This window comes from Haemaphysalis longicornis, unplaced genomic scaffold, assembly GCF_048455015.1.
Source record: "Haemaphysalis longicornis isolate Haplotype H1 unplaced genomic scaffold, Haemaphysalis longicornis Haplotype H1 scaffold_10, whole genome shotgun sequence".
NCBI lineage: Eukaryota > Metazoa > Arthropoda > Arachnida > Ixodida > Ixodidae > Haemaphysalis > Haemaphysalis longicornis.
Window position 1 is genome coordinate 76,368,607 of NW_027526204.1, and position 12,844 is coordinate 76,381,450.

Here is a 12,844-nt window from a genome sequence, read left to right on the forward strand (position 1 = left end):
TCTCTGTCTCTCTCTTTCTGTCTCAAAGCCAATAAACGCGTAAAAGTGGCTGCGTTCTTAAACACTTTTACTATACTTAGCGTTCCCGTGGGTACTCTGAAAAAGTGGTACGTAAAGGTTCACGCAGAAGTAAACGGAGCACGAGAGCACTGGCCGAATTACATCGCTGCGCCACGTCCATGAACGGCTTGTAGTTCTGTCGGTGCATTCAAAGTGCCCCCGCACGCCTATCAGATAATATTTATCGTTCTTCGGCGGGCGTGCCCGACTGGGTGTAACTGTTTTCAAGGCAGGAGAGAGCGAAGGCTCTCCAAAAGAAATATGGTAAGATAGAAGGCACCCTGTACACACATACTGCATTGCATCAAGGACATAAAAGAAAATTTGTGATATGTGTAGTCGTGGACAATACGGCATCAATTGTGATAGCCTCTATAGTTGTGACCAAGTATCCGCCGATTGTACAGGGGGTGGCAGTAGCCCTCTCCATGGCCACCGGAAAGGAAAAAGCAATAAAGCGATCCGAAATCAGCAATCCTAAACTATTCATGAGGTTACGTCTTGGCTACCACATACAATATTATTACAGACATAAAACAAGACCCCCAAGCAAAAACCGAATTACTATGGACTCCAGACGGCTCCGCATTGCCTGGCAATGAAGTCGCACATGAGGCTGCTTGAGATCTAGTTTACCGAGCGCCCCAACCTCCTGCGGACAGACTGATAGAAGAAACAGTGGATGACAGAGACCCACTCACAACGGATACATAAATCTTGTACCACTCTAGATGCAGCAGGAAAAAGTATCCAGAGGCACACGACAATCTCAATAGATCACAGGGCATCGCTTGGCGACAAATACAGACAGGAATTGTCCCTAATACCCTTTCGTATAGCTACTACTACCGCGGGACAGTCAGCAACCTATGCAAAGCATGCGGCCAAAGGGCAGACCTCAAACACATAATATGGGCATGCACAGGCAAGCAAAAAAAAGACACAAAAGAATAAATATCAGATATTTATTCAGAAAGCTCAAAGTAAAATATGCTTTGAGATGAGGTTGAGGGTAATGGATCAACGAAGGTGGGCAGCTAAGGTTTTTAGGTACCTATAGTTGAAAAGCGTGGACACGCATTGGTTAAGAAAGACTAGAAGGCTAACGATGAAATATGGAAAGAACAGTTGGGAATCCAAACCAGCCAAGGTAACCAAAAAAGAGGCAAGGCAGATTAAAACGAATAAACGGAGGGAATAAATGGATGCTAAAACGTCGTTAGAGATGTACAGGGCTCAGAAGATGAACATCGTAAAGGAAAATTTCTACGATAATTCCCAGGGCAGAGCTTTGCTTTTTGAGGCTAGAGAAGGTTGCCTGCTAAACTAAGAGTTTTGTGAGGAAGTATTCACAAAATGATGGGGTATGCGTGGTCTGCGGAAAAGGAACAGAAACTAGGAGCACATAGTGTTAGAATGTGAGGGTATCCATCCAAATCTACATGAACGGAATATTGGGCTTCCAGAGGCCCTAGGATTTAAGGGTATCACAGAGGAAGTTAACTTCGAGGCTGTCGAGGGGACAAAAAGAAGATTAGAATGCTGGTGGACGAAAAGCAGAGAGGGTAATATTGCCTAGGACAGTTACCACCTGTAACAGGGAAAAGAAAGTATTTCGGGCCTAATATGCTTTAGTGCCTGCCCTAAGCAGCGCTAGTATTAAACCAAGAGTGTAAAACATGGTTATATTAGTACTTCTTGGTAAGATGACATGTCATCACCCCGCTTCAAAGGGGAAACCAATAGGAATCATCATCATCATCATCATTTATTGAGGAGCGATGGGAGACGGCGCTGCTCAGCTCCAAAGAACTATTGCAGCAGCTGCTGGTAAGCTGATGTCCTTCGCCTTAACGCAGCCCTCATCACTTCCAGGATACTTTAGCATTTGTCATAGCAAACTCTCAAGAAATCTCAACTCCAAGGAATACAAGCGCTTTTAAGAAAGGCCGATAAGATCGGACTCAAGGTGCCCACGTATACCTCAACAAAGGCGCTGAACACACCAGCACAACAAATTCTTTGGAGGAACTGCTTAACGCGCACAAAATCGATCGGCTACAACGTCTGCGAAACACGGAACTGGGCATAAGCATCCTTCACAACCTTGAATACGACACCAGCCAATATGGGGGAAGCACTTACGGACAACTGAAGCCTTACATACGGGGCAAAATCTGCAGTGCTCCTCGACCCCGCAATAATTCATGCGGAGAGGAACAAAGAAAGACGAACCCTTCGTGTTAAGGCCATCCTTAAGCAGATCGACCAGACCGAGCCACAACCCGAACTCTACTACACTGACGCCATCCTCCTAGATGGGACGGGTGTCACCATCGTCGTAGACAGAAGTCATACCCTCATCACAGCAGGCACAGAACTTGACCTCAACGCAACCGCCGATATGGAGACAAGGGCAATCGCGCGTGCTATGGAGAATTTTTGCCATTCTGTGCCAGGCACTGGTGCAGTGTACATCTACGACGACTCTCAGGCTGCATGCCAACCACTTCTCTGCAACCGATTGCACAGAAATATCGCTCACATACTCAACAAGGTCCTCGCTTCAGGTCACCCTCATAAAAAATCCTGTTGTGTTTTTGATGTATTTCTGTAGAGTGTTGTCTTCCTCTTGTATAGAGATTTTGTAGAGTTCGTGAAGATTTTTTTTTGACGAGCTCTTGACGTGTTTCAACAAGTATTTGGCCACAGAGTTTCTGTAGAGAGTTTGACGATTGATTTTCTGTAGAACTTCTGATGTATTTTTGCAGCCTTTTTAAGTAGATTTATGTGTACTTCTTGATGCACTTCTATGGCTTTTATGATGACATCTTATGTACTTCATGACGTATTCTTACGGTGCTTCTTCATTTGTTTCTGCGTACTTCCTGACGTGTTCTTGCCATTTTTGTAAAGCGTTTCTTGAACTATGTGAATATTTTAGGTAAGCAAATTGATACATAATTACACATTTTACGCTTTGCTGCAAGTAAGTGTTATTGGGGAAAATACGGGCATTTTTGGCAGTCACAAGATGTAAATCGGCAGCATTGATAGTCACACATAAATTTAGTCAGACAGCGACAGCTAGCTGAAAGGCCAGCCAGTCAAAGCTGCTAAATATATATAAGCAGAGACAAAACTCAGCGACTCACGATCGATTTAATTTTGAGACAGCACTATGCAGCTGACGGACCGACAGCCTTGATTTCCTGCCTGTGACACTACGGACAAGAGGGTCGCCTTGATTACCTGCTGTGGCACGGCAAACTTGGCACATGTGCAGGCTGGAAAGAAAGAAAAAGCAAGCTGATATAAGATTACAACATGTCAAAAGTGAAATTTTGTTTAAAATATCCTTTTTTTGCTAAAGTTATATTTTTCGTTTGACTCTCTACGATGCTGATATTACACCATTTTTAATTTCCTTAAATGCTAATTTGATGATAAATTCTTGAAAGAATACACTAATTCTCATTTGAACACTTGTGTCATTGCTTGAATTTTTTAAAGTTGCATGTGTGCTAAATTATTTTTACATGAAGCGTACCAGCAGTGGTAGTAATTCAAAAGATTTTGATCACATATACATGATCTCAGTATAAAAAGCCACCTGATGTCACTAGACGTTCGGCACCAGCAAAAGTGACTGAAGGCTAATAAATTTTATCTGAATCCCCAGAATGACAGGTTACCAGCCAAAAAAAGCTATGCAATAAAAGCACCAATGACGAGTTCACTTATGAATAATGTTTGGACACCTAAATAGCTTGTGTGCCTGTATACACAGGACACCTATGCGGTTGTCATTCTTATTCTCTGCCTATGTCCGTTGTCATGTGTTGTGCAGTTGTAAGTAGCTGGCACACATGAGAAGCCCAACAATATGTTTTAGGCAATATAGATGTCCACAGGACCACTGCTACAAGGGAGGCTCACTAACTGTAAAAAGTAGTGATTATTATTTTGTTGTAAGCAGCTATTATGCAGCTTCGATGTCTGCTCTCTATCAATTACCATCAGCTATTTCGCAATGCCTTTTCAATGCCTCGAATTTTTTTCGCTTTCAAATTCATTCATTGCTGAGACGTGCGAAGGAAAGTTTGATCCCCGCTTAAGCGGGTGAACATGTGGATCCCCCGCTTATTCCTTTGATAGACGAGAAAAATCCAAAATACTATCCACATTAAAACCACTGTTCTGAACGATGTGCAGGAAACAAGTTGCCGTAATTGATGGACAATTTATGGTCAGATGTCAGCTATTTTGAATGCATAGTATTCTATGGCTAGCAACACGTAGTGTTGTACGGCTTCGAGCAAATTTTCATTCATGGTTTTTTACCACAGCAGCTTTTTCCACTGCAACAAACCACTAATGCCCTGATGGACATTCCATAATAGTTAGCCTGAAGACGAAATACATTTAAGCAAAACTCTTCCAACCTACTACCATTGGTTGCGTGGTTCATGTCAACACTGCTTAGTATGCTGGCAAGGCGGCCTTGGACAGACATAAGGAAAAACGCAAATGCACAAAGAAAAGTTACAGAGCTTCCTTAAATATGTTCCGTTCGTTTCAACGAAAAAATTAATGCAGGTTTAAAAACTGTTGAAAGGAGGAGAGACTAAGCGGCACAGAAAACGACCTGCCTTGTGCTGCCGTAAAGAGTGCCAAATACAACAAAAATAAAACAAAGGATGCTGTCCGTGTGGGGAGACGTGAGCCAAAGCAGAGCAAAAATAAGCAACGGGGTGAACTATTTTGTCATGAGCAGCGCCAACAAACCAAAATGTACAACTGTAGTAATGTTGGTAAATATTCAGCTCCACAGTGCAAAACATACAAAATAAAGGGACAAGAAAACACGGGAAAGGCTCTGCAGTTGCACAAAAATATGCCGCCAACAGATGCACAAAAAACAAAATTTAACCCGATGAAAGCCTCGGGCATTATTGGGTTGTTTCTCTCATTTTTTGTATGCATGCTGGGTATACATTTTTGTGCAACTCCTCCAATAAGTTTATTTTAGTTGACATTCCGAGCTTGTCCCATGTTTTCTTTTCCCTCTGTCGTGTCGGTTTTGTGCTGAGGATATAGACATGTACAATTGCAAGAAACGCAATGAGGATGAATAAACTACAATTGTTACACACTACGTGAAAGTCCCTAACAAGGAGTTCTGTCCAAATTTTTTTAAATAAGCATTGAACCAAACATTTCAAAGCTGGAGCTACACTAACAGCTTACTGTGTATGAAGAGATCTGTCAAGAAAGTTTGAACAGCAACAGGTACGGATAATCCATGTTGTCATATTTATAGCTTTAATAGCAGCAAAAAAGACAACAAAAATTTTTTGAGTAATTTTTCAAGTTTCAAATGTCCCTATCAACGTGCACAGCTACGGATAAGTCGTCACCTGACAATTACCACCAACCAAACTTCGCACGCCCACAGAATAGTCATCAGGCACAAATATGTATCTGAAATATTTCCTTTCCTTTACTGTTCATGCTCTTATTGGAGCAGCCAAATGTACACTGGCACTAAATATTGAGTAGAAAGTGTTTACAATTTACATTAAATACAGTAGTCAAATCCCGTCAACCCTAATAAACAGAGCAAAAAATCCTTCAAGTAAATTTTGCAAAAAGCCATAACTTGCTTGAAAAAGTTTTCTAGCAAAAGAATATGTTACCAGGAAAATTGCCGTTTGTAAAACATGAAAAAAAACAGCATGAAAATTGGACCTAAGCTCACAATTGCAAAAACACAGGACAGGAACAAGTGCTAATTCTCAGCTGTTCATCAACACAAAGAATGTATATATGCACCGAAATATCGCACTGGTGCCCAAATGCTTCTATAATGCCATTCATTCGAACAGGCAACGCCTCTTCCAGACATCCCTATGTGGATCCAAAAGAAAATATTGTGTGTAAGGTGTTGAACCAAGGATTATTTTTCTCTCTTTGCGTCACACAATTCCTTAATAATATAGCCAACGAAATGGGCACTGACCACTTGCGACAGGTAAAATTGCGATTTGGCCCACTTGCCCCCCATTTCCTCCCCGTTGTGGGGCGTGCATTCGTGACCAGCAATTAAGTGGGGCTAGGATTTTATGGCAAAGCAGATACCAACCAGCCCACAAGGTCATTAAAGCTTTTATGAAGGGATGCTCAGCAGGGCACTACTGTTACGTTGAATCGGTCTGAAGTTTTTTCGTGCATATTTAAGTTTTTTTTATCATTACGCGCACCTGCTTCGGTTGACGAGAGGGATGATCTGCATTTATAAATCCAACTTGGGGGTTCTACGCGCTGAAGCTATAGCTGGTCTTGAGGGGTGCAGTAGTGAATTACCGCCACTTTGTTTTTTTTTTCTTTCATTCGAAAATTGGCTGCTGTGGCCAAAAGAACCTCTCGAAATGGTTGGCATCATTCGAGGTTCAGCAGCACATCTGCGTCACCACAAAAGTTCAGTATATACATACATTTATTGTGCAATAAACAAATAAGAGTCAGCTCGTACCTTGTGCTGTTTAGATTGTAAATCTACATCAAGCATTCGCAGTGCTACGTTGTGTCGGCAAAATTCTAATCTGCAAAAATAGTCACCAAAAACGGCGCTGGTGTAAGACTGCTTAAACACCTTCTAAAGAGTCCCTAGCGAAAAAATGATGACTTGAGATTACTGAAATTTCGTTGTGCATGTCAGAGCAAGACGAAGTCCATAAAAACCATAAAACAAACGTGTTTACCCACTTTTGCATAGACTGCCAAACAGTCGGCGATGCCCGATGAGGAAACAGCCTCGGTACTTGAAGTAGGCCGCACCAATAAGTCATTTTGAATGCAAGTTGCACCAGTCAGCTGCCTGCAACATACAAGTTATTACCAAACGACAGGCCAGACACCAGAATCATACTCTGCCTTAAACCAGCGAAATCCCAAATGCTGCGTTACTCTGATCACCAAGGTGTGTTGCACACTAAAATTCATTAAGCTGGAAATTCCGTAAGTGACAGAAATTTAACAGCCATTATTGAATAGTTTTACTTGGTTCTGAATGGTTAATTTACGTTTGCGATGCTACAGTAAGAGTACGAAGCGCAACCAGCGCTACTCATACTACTGTACCAGTTACGACATGCGTGTAGTTCTGACGTTACAAATAAATTCGGGTTCCATACACTTTGTGCATTCCAACAGTTCACGCCCAAATTGAGCGTTCAAAAAGAATAATCATTCAATCGAAACGCGAAAAAAACATCCAGATGGCATTTTAATATAATGCTGTACGCTCGGAAATAACTCGATTTATTATTTTATTCTAATGCTGCACGCACGGCAATAATTCAATTTATTGTGCATGTTTTTTAACTGAAAACTATTATGACGAAAAAAAACGGCATCTCTGAAACGAAATAAAAACAAAGAGCACATAATATCACGCTAAAAGTACACGATGTGCGTGTAATGCATACACGCACCTACATTCGCACAGGCACATAGTATATTCGTACACGCACATATATTCGCACTCTCCTGCTTCCCTTATTTCACTTCATATCAAAACATTCGGCTAGCTAAACAGAACAGGACAGACACACTTCACCGAACACAGGGCTAGAAATTGCGCGAGAATTGATTGTTTACACACGCAGCAGCCAGGTACAAAGGTCTACCGACAGATCTGCGGAACGCAGAAAGCGAGTCACTGAAGTCGTTAGGGCTAATCGCTTACGCGGACCGCAGTTTGATAGCAACTCTGCTACGATAAATACATATGACAAGAAAACAAAGTTCACTAGTACTCACCTTCACTGCTTCGCAGTATTTCTTCGTCCGGTAGATAAAACCACGGTAGTCAAATCACCGAAACAACGAAAGTGAAGACGTGCACGCCCGTGCACGCCCGTCCGTCACCGGCCAGTAGCACGCGCACCGATACGGAGTGCAGATAGGACGGTCGGGCTCGCCGCGCAGCACTTTCTTGTCTCATGTTCGTCCGGGGGAAAAACTAGTTCCTGAAGTGACACCCGCCTTGATAAAAACGCGTTGCGAAATAGATGCCCAAGTTATTGGTAAATACAGATATTAGTTGCCAATTATATAAAATAAAAGCTTGAGCATGGTTTTTTTTTAAGAAAACCGCAATTGTACCGACAGTTACAGCAATTTCAGGGTCTATGGTGGAAATACAGCTGGCGTGGGGTTGCGGCGCCGTAATTTTACGGTTTGTTCTGAGGCCGCAACCACTTGCAGCGTATTTTCCGCTCTTTCGGCGTTGACATCGCCCCGCGGTGACGGCGTCGGTGGAATTCACGGCGACGCGAGCTTACGCGGAAGTTACGCCGACGTCTATGCTCGCCAGATATCAGCGTCAACGCAGCACCAGAATGCATACAAAAGCAGGCGTCATCGTCCGGATTCCATGTCCATCTGCTGGTTTGGGGTCATTCCTTTCGCAGAAAACAATCAATTTCTTTTTAACCTGCGGTAATCGGTGCCTTGAGGCAAATTACAAGCTACTGTATTTCTATTCGAAAGTGCGCATTCCTTCGTGGCTAGCCTAGCTTGGCTTTCATCAGGGCGATCGGGGGTTCGGGATAGCTTTTTGTGAGTTAAATACGGGAGCTCTGGCTACATCGCTTGTAGTGTTAGCATGATGGGCATGTCTGCAAGATCGGTGCGTAACGAACAAAGTTTATCAACACCCGCCGCGGTAGCTCAGTGGCTAAGGCGTTGCGCTGCTGAGCACGAGGTCGCGGGTTCGATTCCCGGCCGCGGCGGCCGCTTTTCTGATGGAGGCGAAAAGCAAAAACGCCAGTGTGTACGAGATTTCGGCGCACGATAAAGATCCCCAGGTGGTCAAAATTAATCCGGAGCCCTCCACTACGGCGCGCCTCATCGCCTGCGTTGCGTCGGCGCGTTAAACCCCACAATCAATCAAAGTTTATCAACGCCAGAAATCTAGCACGGCATTCAATTTCATACGCGTCTACCGTAGCTTCCATAAGGGGACCGATGAAGCGCGATAGCTTTTCTTGGCTCAAATAAGGGAGGTTTGGTTACATCACTCACAGTATTAGCAAAATTGGCTTCGCCTCCAAGATCGGTGCGGAAGAAAAAAGCGTTAACACTGCTGAAATTTGTCAAATACGACCAAAACGAATCACCCGGCAATATTCGTTGGCAGCCTTTGTTAGGGTTCCAAATTCTTGCGTCAACGCGTAAACAAGTTCCCAGGTCCAGACGGGATTATCTCAGAATTTTACATGACTTTTCAAGAAGGTTTAAGTCCGATACTCGCTTCAGTTTTCGAGTACACAATGCACAAAAAGCTACTTACTCCTTCCATGCGAAATAGCCACCTGGTCCTCCGGCCGAAAACACCACAGTACGGTTCAATTCCAAGCACATCCAATTTCCGCCCGATTTCCCTTTTGTCGTCAGACTACAAAATCCTGTCTCGGATACTGGCTCATGTACTCGAAACGGCTCTTAGTACGGTGGTGGGCCAACACCAGACTTGCGGTTTCAAAGGGCGAACAATAAATTCCAACCTTCACTGGATGAGGACCGCTTGTGAGGCCGGAGAGCTAAGGTTAGCACCACTGGCTGTGCTACAGCTCGACCTTAGGAAGGCATTCGACAGGGTACAATGGCCTTTCCTGTTCACACTCCTCAGGCATTGCGGAGTACGAGACACCATGATGGAGTGGATCCAGATATGCTACACTCAAATCACGATGAGCATAATCGTTAATGGGCAAGTAGGAACCCCCATCATGGTACAAAACTCTGTCCGCCAAGGCTGTCCAATGTCTCCACTACTTTTTGCTCTTTACCTGGAGCCGCTGTGTCGCATGGTTGCTGTGTCCACCAAAATCCAAGGACTCGTTAAGGGCGGACGGGAACTCCGAGTGTTGGCATATGCTGACGACGTTGCCCATATCTGCACAACAGCTGCCCAAGCCGAAGAAGTACTTCTACTGGCACATCAGTTCTGCGGTTTCTCCGGGGCAGAACTGAACCCTGAAAAATCCTAGGGAGCCTGGTTGGGGTGCTGGGAAAGAAAGCTGCGCAAGTGCTTCAACATGCGGTGGTCGGACAGCGTTGAGAAATATCTAGGGGTAAAGATCGGAGTGCGCCAGGCGGTGGCGCCTCGATGGAAATCAAAAGTTGACGCGGCGGAATGGAAGCTTCACCCCTGGAGGAACCGTAACATATCCATTGACGCAGGGTCCCTCTTGTGCAACATGGCAGCCTACACCGCAATTATGTACGCAGCGCGCATTACCACCATCGATGTCGGCTCGATACAGAGGCTACACAGGTCGCGGGCAGTTTTCGTTTGGCGGTCGCAATACGAGCCCGTGCGTCGCACCAATCTCTTCTGGAGCGTGGAGGGGGGTGGCATTGGACTGATAAACGCAGAACTGAAGCTCGTAGTCCAGCGCTTCCTTTTCTTCCGCGACCAGGTCGACCCGTTTGTTCAGGCGGCCATTCTATGCCTAGGCTCCTTTCACTTGCGGTCGTGGCTTGCCACATCAGCGCCTGTCGATCACGGCTCTCGCATCACCGGGTTCTACAGGGAGATAGCGAGCGTGGTGGTTTCACTTCAGACGTGTTTTTCTTGGGAATACCTGCTCGCTGTGAAGCTGCGAAAGTTATACTGGGGCCTAGTTGCTCAGACACTGCCACCACCCCTGTACCGTCAGCCACCAGTCCCTCAGGGTGGAGGCGATGTGCTCAAGCGAGTCAGGCAATCCCCCATCCCAGTCGGCACAAAAGATTTTTTCTTCCGTTTCCACGCGGCAGTGTTGCCAGTCATGGCGCGTCAGCAGGAGCGGGGCTTCTTCCTCCCCTGGGGCGCCGGATGCCTCCTGTGTGGCAAACCGGAAACCGCAGAACATGCATTCCTTGACTGCAACACGGCGATGTATTTCTGGCACGAAATACAAGCGTGCTTCAGAACATCGTGGAACGTCACTTGGCCGGGCCTCAAGTTCCTGTGCGTGGACACAGAGCACCGCGCTTTCCGTGATTGTGTCCTTGCCATCGGACCGCTAGGCACCAAAAGCACCCAAGCGGCCTTCCAATTATGACCTGTAAACTATTCCCTCGTGCGTGAATCACCCTTGTGATGTAGCTATACACTTGTGGTCATTCTCTTTCCTCCATTCTCCTGAATTAATCAATAACTGTGCAATATCTTTTGTCGGAATGCGGACTATAGTGTACGTGTAAGCACTTCAAAGGAATGTGTGGCGTTCCCGACAATAGTCACGCCAACAAGCACCCTCCGGAAGAGGGCTTATAGGAGGAAATGCCACCGCCTTTCTCTGGGTCGATGTAGACATTCGCGTGCGTGTGCGCAAGGTTACGTGTATTGACATGGGTGGGCATATGTAGGTGTAATATATCTGGGTGTGTGAGTACGTGCGCGCTTGCTTATGCGTGTGCGTGCGTGCGTGCGTGCGTGCGAGTGTGTGTGTCTGTGTACGTGTGTGTGCGTGCGTGAGGGCGTGCGTGCGTGCGTGCGCGCGTGTGTGGGGGAGGGTATAGTTATAGGCTTTGATTTAGGATTTTACATTTTAATCGCCGGCCATTTGGCTTGGATCGTGTGTATGTTTATCAAAAACAAGAACTCCCGACGTATCACGTGGTTTTGAAGAGTTAGGCGTTCTATATCAGCAGGCGTCGGAACATGGTCTTATAGGTGCGTGTGCTGCTAACTTGTTCCCGTCACCAAAGCCGCGCGCTCTTCAAAACATGACTTGGACCAAAATCCTATACGTTTCTTCACATCCATCTGCATGGTGAGTTGATTAGTTATTAATAGGCACCATTTTCTACGTAAGTACAGCCACGTAGAAGGTATGTGAGTGTATGTATCTTTCTTAGGGATGCCTGCTACCAATCATCATCATCATGAGCCTGCTCATGTGCCCTGCAGGACGAAGGCCTCTCCCATTGACCTAAGACCAGTCCTGTCCCGCGCTTATCGAGCACACAGCGTAGCCCCGAAGTTCCGTATTTCATCCTTCCATCGTGTTATCGGCCTTACCCTTCTTCCATTTTTTTTCTTTGTTTGAACTATGATATCGTCCACTCTACTTTGTTCTCTTATCCGGGTAGCTCGTTTCTTGTACCTTAGTGTTGATATTAACATTTTTTTCCCTGGCCCTCTGAGCCTAAGTTCGCAATCTAGTTGTTTAGTGAGGCACGTAGTTCCAGCTCCGTATATTATTACTGTAAATATGCACTGGTTGTAGATTTTTGTTTTGAGTGACGAAGGTAGCTTACTTTTCAAACGAACGTTAGTGCTTTCCCAGTGCTCCCCAGCCCATGCCTATTCTGAGCTGGATTTCTCTCTCATGGTTGGGGTTAGCACTAACCATCTGTCCGAGATATTTATATTCTGTTACTTCCTCTAGCGTTTCGTTTCCGAAGCTGAAAAAGACGTTCTTGGCATGCTTATTCCTCCTTCCTTCAGATTTATTCATATTTATTCGTTTATATTCCCATTCAGAATTATTCACATTTATTTTGAGCCCCACGGCCGTGCTTTCTGACTGTAGTTCCTCAAGCATTCTTTGCATGTGTTCTGCAGTCGCACTCAGCAAGACTATGTCGTTCGCAAACATCGAATGGCTCAAGTATTCTCCTTATTTCCTTACTCCTATGTTTTCCGCAGCCAAGCTTTCTACCAGCTGTTTACAAGCTGTTTACATGCTGTTTACGAAAGTTATAGTGAGCCGCTTAGGTGAGA

The 12,844-nt window shown here is 45.0% G+C and overlaps 1 long non-coding RNA gene across 1 annotated transcript; it reads right to left on the reverse strand.

The window, feature by feature from the left end:
* Positions 1-3,205: 3,205 nt before the first annotated feature.
* On the reverse strand, positions 3,206-8,015 carry LOC144157813 (uncharacterized). Its single transcript, XR_013319874.1, has 3 exons — positions 7,885-8,015; positions 6,829-6,940; positions 3,206-3,347 (listed from the first exon to the last, which is right to left on the reverse strand). It is a non-coding gene; the product is annotated as an uncharacterized LOC144157813 (long non-coding RNA).
* Between the last annotated feature and the right edge of the window lie 4,829 nt (positions 8,016-12,844).